The sequence below is a fragment of the Mustela putorius genome, unplaced genomic scaffold, assembly GCF_011764305.1.
Source record: "Mustela putorius furo isolate JIRA1106 unplaced genomic scaffold, ASM1176430v1.1 tig00000698_pilon_pilon_pilon, whole genome shotgun sequence".
Classification (NCBI taxonomy): Eukaryota; Metazoa; Chordata; class Mammalia; order Carnivora; family Mustelidae; genus Mustela; species Mustela putorius.
In genome coordinates, this window is record NW_025421449.1 from 10056500 (window position 1) to 10063631 (window position 7132).

Sequence of the window (7132 nt, forward strand, 5' to 3'; positions counted from 1 at the left end):
TTACGAGAGTGTGTTGGGTGCTATGTTTTATGGAATGAATTCCAGAATAGGTGAGACAGTCCATTTCCCAGATAAACTGCAATGCCTGTCAGTATTTCGGTTACCAATCCTAAACAGTTTTTCTTAGTCCTAATTTCTTCCCATCACGCCACCTTTGTGGTTCTCTCCTTTCACAGCTTTTCTTTTACTTCTTGTCCCCTTGATACAGACTTTTCTGTATGACCTTCTCCCTGTGTTTATAGAACCTTTGCAATTCAATTTTGGCCTCCATCTGGATGACTAAAACTATGTCTCCAGGCTTAGCCTCCCTCCCTTCTTGCCTGCTGGTCATCTCTACAAGGTGTCACACACACTCCAAAGACAACTCCACTGTTATCCTCAGAGTCAGTCCTCACCAAGGCTCCCCTGATCATGTTAATATTGAGTTCCTTCTTCCAGGAACCCTGACCCCCAACTCCCGCCTTTGGTTGCCCTCATATCTAGTCGGCTGCCAAGAGTTCCGTTGATTAACATCACTTCTTATCCTTTGGATTAAACCATAGCTTAATTTCTGTCCTCCTTGGGCCATTCCCTCCTATGTTATACTGATGTGGGAAACAAGGCAGAAGAGAAATTATAAAATTTCCTCATTACTTAGAACCCATGGATGAGTGCTTGAAATAGGCAGAGTGACATTCCTCTAGGGACTCAGCTGCCTTCACGTTGATCCTTCACTAAGAGCAAAAGGTAATCTTAGCCCGACCTCCAGGATTCTGTGAGTCTACTTGAACATACAAAAATTCCTTTGGAAATTTTTATATCTCAGCCCCCCAAGATACAGGTTAACAATCATCCTGTAAGCTTAGGGCCCACTGATATACATCTGAAGGGTCTCCTGATAGAGTTTTTACTAAATAGTAATAAACAACCTTTTCCTAACTAACTAGCCCCTTCAGGGTCCTTGCAGGCTTGTGTTGTCTCTGACCACCTCCCAGCTTGAAAGTATATAACGAGCCACCCTCTTGACCCCACTGCAGCTCTTTCTGCCCAAGGGTCCTGTCCCCACGCTTTAATAAAACTGCATTTTGCACCAAACATGTCTTAAGAATTCTTTCTTGGGGGGTGCCTGGGTGGCTCAGTGGGTTAAAGCCTCTGCCTTCAGCTCAGGTCATGTTCCCGGGGTCCGGTGATCGAGCCAACCATTTTCTACACCACTACCATTTCTACCCACATGCGATCTCTATCAAATTCGACTTACAGTTCTCTACGAAGTACAGTTCTCACCATCATGTGCACAAAAGGAATCCAGATGAAGTTACCAGGAGATCAGCAGTCAGATGTGAGTTGTTTATGTCAATCCATAAAGAACCCATAGTAAACTGGAGATGTCAGCTGGAGATTCAAAATGATTTTGTCCTTGGGTGCCTGGGTGGCTCAGTGAGTTAAAGCTTCTGCCTTCAGCTCAGGTCATGATCCCAGAATCCTGGGATGCAACCCGGCATCTGGCTCTCCGCTCAGTAAGCCTGCTCCCCACCGCCCTCCCCCCACCGCCTGCCTCTCTGCCTGCTTATGATCTCTGCCTGTCAAATAAATAAATAAAATCTTAAAAAAAAAAAAACTATGAAAAAGACAAATATTTCTTTAAAAAAAGAAAGGACTTTGTCTTTTCTAATTCACCCTCTTCACATGAGACACAAGTAGCTAAAGTTTTCATCCTCCGTTTGTCCTATGTTGCCATCCCCTCTGGGTTGGCAAAGAAATGTCTCACCCTTTCCAGTGTCTCTCTCTCCTTTGAATGGGTTAGGACCTACACATTGAAGATAAGAAAATATGGAGAAGGAAACTTCTTAGAAAAATATTAAAATTAAAATCTATAAAGGGAAAGATAAAAATTTTAACTGCATCTAAATTAAAAACGTCATTTTTATGAATGGCATCATAAATTTGAAAGACTTGGAAGAAGGAATGCTTCAATATATATCATCAATAAACGAGTCAAGGGCATGAATCAGATATCCTTAAAAGAGAAAACTCCACTGGCCAAGAAACATGAAAAGATGCTCAACCTTTGTGGCAAGTAGGATGTGCAAAATGAAGCCCAAATAAGATACTATTTTTTCCCATAAGACTGGCTTACCACGTATTAAGACACACTATAAAGAACTATAATAATCTAAAACATCTGATATTTAAAACCCAAATCAAATAAGTCAATGGAAAATGATACTTCAGAGATAGATCTGACATATATCAAACCATTTACTTTATTTTAAAGGTAACATTTAAAATTAAGGAAGAAAAAAATGAACTAGTCCTTAAATTATGATGACTGGGGAATTATGATCTACTTGGGGATTTTTTTTCTTTTAACTCTATTCTCCTCCCTACACAAATATACAATGACGGCAGGATCATGAAGTACAGAGATAATAGTACCCCTGGGGGAGTGCTGATGAGATGGGTGAGCAGGGGATGATAAAGGCCCCCCACCCCCCCTAGGATCACAATCAGGAGGGGAATCCAAACAAACATCCAGGATCAGACAGAGCATTGTGTGTCCTGAGAATTAGAAGCAATTTGTTGTTGTTGCAAGAAGGAACGATGTGAAGGGGAGGCTGGAAAGGCAGGTAGGGTCCCTGAATGTCATTAGGTGTCAAACTGAGGACTTTAGTCCCTTTGGCAAGATGAGTCAGTGAAGATTTTTTTTTTTTTTAAATCTGTGGAGTGAAAATGATATACGTTGGATGGAGGTAAAATTGGAAGCAGGGGAAGCAGGAAAGTTGAAAGATAGATATAGTAGTAGTATGGGGATGGAGAAAGTGTTCCATCATTCATTCACATAGTAAATATTTCTGAGGACCCTTCTGGTGTCAAGCACAGTGCTAAGCCCTGGATACAACGGTGAACAAGGCAAATGCAGTCCAAGTGGGGACGGTGTAGTTCTCGGACAACAGGCAAATCAATAAAGACTTAACTCCCGGCCGCATAACTTAATCTTTTAACACCAACTGACCATTTGCCTTAAACTTTGATATCCTACAGTCAGGGGTGGCAAACAGAGAAGTCCTCAGGCCATGAAATTAACAAATGAATGAAGAGGGCAGTTAACAGGTAGGGTGTGGTGAAGGTAAGGGGGGTAGGAGGGTATGTTTGACCTGCGCACAGCTCTTCAGAGGATGCTGTTAATTGCTGTTGATTAGATTTTGTGCAGGATCTTGGCCTATGGGACCCTGAGTCTTCTATTTTTTTTTTTTCAAATAATTATTTTTGATTTTTACTCTTTCGGTGTTTTAAAAAAATTTTTTTATTATTTATTATCTCTTTATTTATTTATTTTTAAAAATTCCATTTTAGGTTTATAGAAGAGCCCAGCAGATAGTTCTTAGAGTTTCTCATATTCACCCCCACCCCCCACCCTCCTACATAGTTCCCTTATTATTAATATCTTACAACTGTATGGTCCATTCATTAGAATTAATGAATTAATATTGATGCTTTTTTAAAATTTAAATTCAACTAATTAACATGTAATATGGGGCGCCTGGGTGGTTCAGTGGGTTAAGCCTCTGCCTTTTTCTCAGGTCAGGATCTCAGGGTCCTGAGATCGAGCCCTGCATTGGGCTCTCTGCTCGGCAGGGAGCCTGCTTCCTCCCCTCTTTCTCTGCCTGCCTCTCTGCCTACTTGTGATCTCTCTCTGTGAAATAAATAAATAAAATCTTTAAAAAAAAATTAATACGTAAATATTGTTGGTTTCAGAAGTAGAGGTCAGTGATTCATCAGTCCTACATAATACCCCATGCTCATCACAAGGACTCTGATTTTTTTTTTTTATATGTGCTTGGGAAATGGTTAGTTTAAAGGTGGCATAAAGTAAAAATTCAATAAATGTTTCCTGGTTAGTCTTCTTATTGTTGTTACACATCAGTCAGCTAAGTGCTGGGTTATGAGAGGAAGAGGAGAGCAAATGGCTAAGACTCAGTTTGAGAAAATTCAGTTCACTGATTGGGCAATTTACATAAAGTAAACAAGACTCAAAATGCTCAAAGCCAATTCACTGAATCATCAGTTTGCCAAATTCACCAAGTTTATGGACTGTGGTTTTAATACTTAAATAAGGAGCTTTTTTTTTTTTAATAAGATTTTATTTATTTATTTGAGAGAGAGAGAGAGAAATCACAAGCAGGGGCAAAGGTAGAGGGAGAAGAAGACTCCCCGCTGAGCAGGGGACCTGACCCGGGACTCCATTCCAGGACTCCATTCCAGGACTCGGGGATCATGACCTGAACTGAAGGCAGGCGTTTAACCCACTAAGCCACCCTGGAGTCTTGCAAACCTTTATTTTTTATTCCACAAATCCAGGTGTTGATTTCCAGGGCTAGTTAGCCTTTGCAGGTATCCTCACACCTGTGTAAATAATTTTACTCTTTCTTATGAATACTGCTGCACGTTGTATACAATTTACAGAGATCAAGTTCTCGTGAGCAGCCAATATTTCAGTATGGGGAAGGGGATAGAAGGAAGTGAAAATACCCAATAATCTCACTTTGAGCACATACATTGAGAAAGAAAAAGAAAAGAGTATCACCTAAGCACAAATGTAATGTCTATGTAAAAGTGAAAACAAAACAAAACAAACAAACTAAAAACAAAGAAAAAATGACCCAGACCTGGATATAATGAATACATTGTTGCTGATGTCTGCAAAGAAGACTGTGGCACAGAGTAGGGGTTCAGAAATCTGTAAGGAGTAAATGAATGAATGAAATACTCTGTTTCACATATCTGTGTAGAGGGAAAATCTTGCATCTTTGGTGTAAGCACACTGAGGACTCACCATATTTTGGGAACATTTAAGTTTAACTTTTTTTAAAAAAGATTGATTTTATAAAGAGAAAGAACACAGGAGAAGGGGCAGAGGGAGAGAGGGGATTTCCAAGAGACACCCTCCTGAGCAGAAAGCCAGATGTGGGGCTCCATCTCAAGACCCATGAGATCATGACTTAAGCCAAAATCAAGAGTTGGATGCTCAACAGATTAAGACACCCAGGTGCGGTGCCCTTGGTTATTTTCTTTTAAAGTTGCCTGAAACTTACTTTTGTAGCTTGGGAGGCAGATCTCTAGGCCAGAAAGGCAGAGAGTATCCCAGTGGCTGGAAGTGACCTCACTTGGTTGGAGCTAAGAGTTTGCAGGAGGCCATGGAGTCTTTAAGACCAGGCTGAGAGAAGTAGTGGCCAGGTCATGAAACTCCCTGTTAGGCATTCTGGTAAGTTCTAATGCTGCCTTGCTGGTGATAATTGTGAGTTAAGTACTAAAAGTTCACCTGAATGCTGGTTTTCTGAGCACAGAGACTGGATATGTGCAAGTTCACAGCCATATCATAGACCTCCATGCAGAGCACCTGCTATGTGTTGGGCTTTTACTGTTTTGCGATATTTTTAAAAAGTTCAAAGGACTCAGTAGCTATCCCTAGAGGTGAAGCTTATTATAAAGAATTGGAAGCAAGAGAGTTTTCAGCAAAAAGAAAAAAAAAAGTTTGGCCAATAATGTTTGATGACTTAAGGAGGAAGATTAACCATAAGATTGGGCAAGGTAAGGGTTGGCTTGTTGAACTTTGCCAGTGACATCCAAAAAAAGTGGGAGCAGAGGCCAGATGGACTGGAGGTGAGAAAGAATGTAAGGGGAGTCATATGAGGAAGTAAGGTGTCTGGTAAAAATGCTTTTGGGGTGGGGCACCACCCCTTTTGGGTGGCCAAGTCGGTCAAGCGGCTGCCTTCAGCTTGGGTCATGATCCTGGGGTCCTGGGACTGACCCGCATATCAGGCTCCGGGCTAGACCAAGAGCCTGCTTCTCCCTTTCCCTCTACCTGCTGATCTGCCTACATGTGCCCTCTATCTCTCTGTCAAACAAATAACTAAAATCTTAAAAAAAAAAAAAAAAAAAGCTTCTGGGAAGTAGCTTCAGGGAGGGGACACCTGTGAATGCAAGGTTCTGAGAAAAAATATAAAACAAAAAACAATGTGGAACTGAACTTGATGAATTACTGGGAATAAAAAAAAAAATAAAAAAATAAAATAAGAAGTCCAGAAAAATCAGTTTAGGTACAACCTTATTTTGGTTTGCTCTGTTCTCATAGTCTCCAGACTCCTCAACCCTTCCTGCTCCCCACGTAGTCCCCTCAACCACCTCAGAGCACCCGCTTACTGCCCCAACAGACTGGGGGAGCTATCAAAGCCAGCAGAGGACCAATCTACAGCCATAACTCGCTGACATGACCTCCCATGATTTCATCTGCCCTTCAGGTCTGTTGGTTCTCATGCTTTCTTTGCTTTGGGTGGTGAGGCATGATCTACTTTGGGATCAAGTCAGAAACATTGGGCTCCAGTTCTACCTCAGCCATTAACACACCCAATTAATGCCTTTTTTTTTTTTTTTTTAACTAAACTCTGAGCAGAACTGCTGATTGTGAGGCTTGAACTCATGACCCTAAGATCGAGAGTGTCATGTTCTATGGACTGAGCCAACTGCGCGCCCCTTAATGTGCCCAATTAAAACGCTTACCATTATCTACTTTATGTTTCTCTAGGCATTTCCCTATTTTTAGAGTTTGACCTCTCTGTGCTTCAGGTTCCTCATATGTATATTGGGTATAAGTAATATCTATAAACAGTGGGCTCTACAATTTAAGTTAATGTATGAAAAATCTGTGTTCTTTGGGCCTGCCATGTAAATTTAAATAGCAGATTGGTTAAATAGACAGGGGTCCATGGGGGCCCCTCTGAATTTTGACAGAAGAATCTGAAACAGCTGTCAAACAGACCTTGCGTTGCCCACACCTAGATCATAAAAAACTTTCTCCCATATATTTGGGAAAGTTGTACAGTTGTGCAGAAAATGCCAGTGGCCTGCAGTTTCCTCATCTGTAAAATGGAGGTTTCTGTTATCTCAAAGGACTGTCTTGGGATTAAGAGGAACTAGCAAATGCTCTAACGCCCGTAATCCTTATTCAGCATTGATCTCTGGTCTCTCCTGTCTCCAATCTTGCCCTCGTCAGGGTTAGATCAAGCACTGTGGATCATCTGTGAACCCTACGAAGCTTCTGTCCTCACGTAGCCAGCACTCTGTCACATAATTGGGTGATAGTGACAACCAAGAG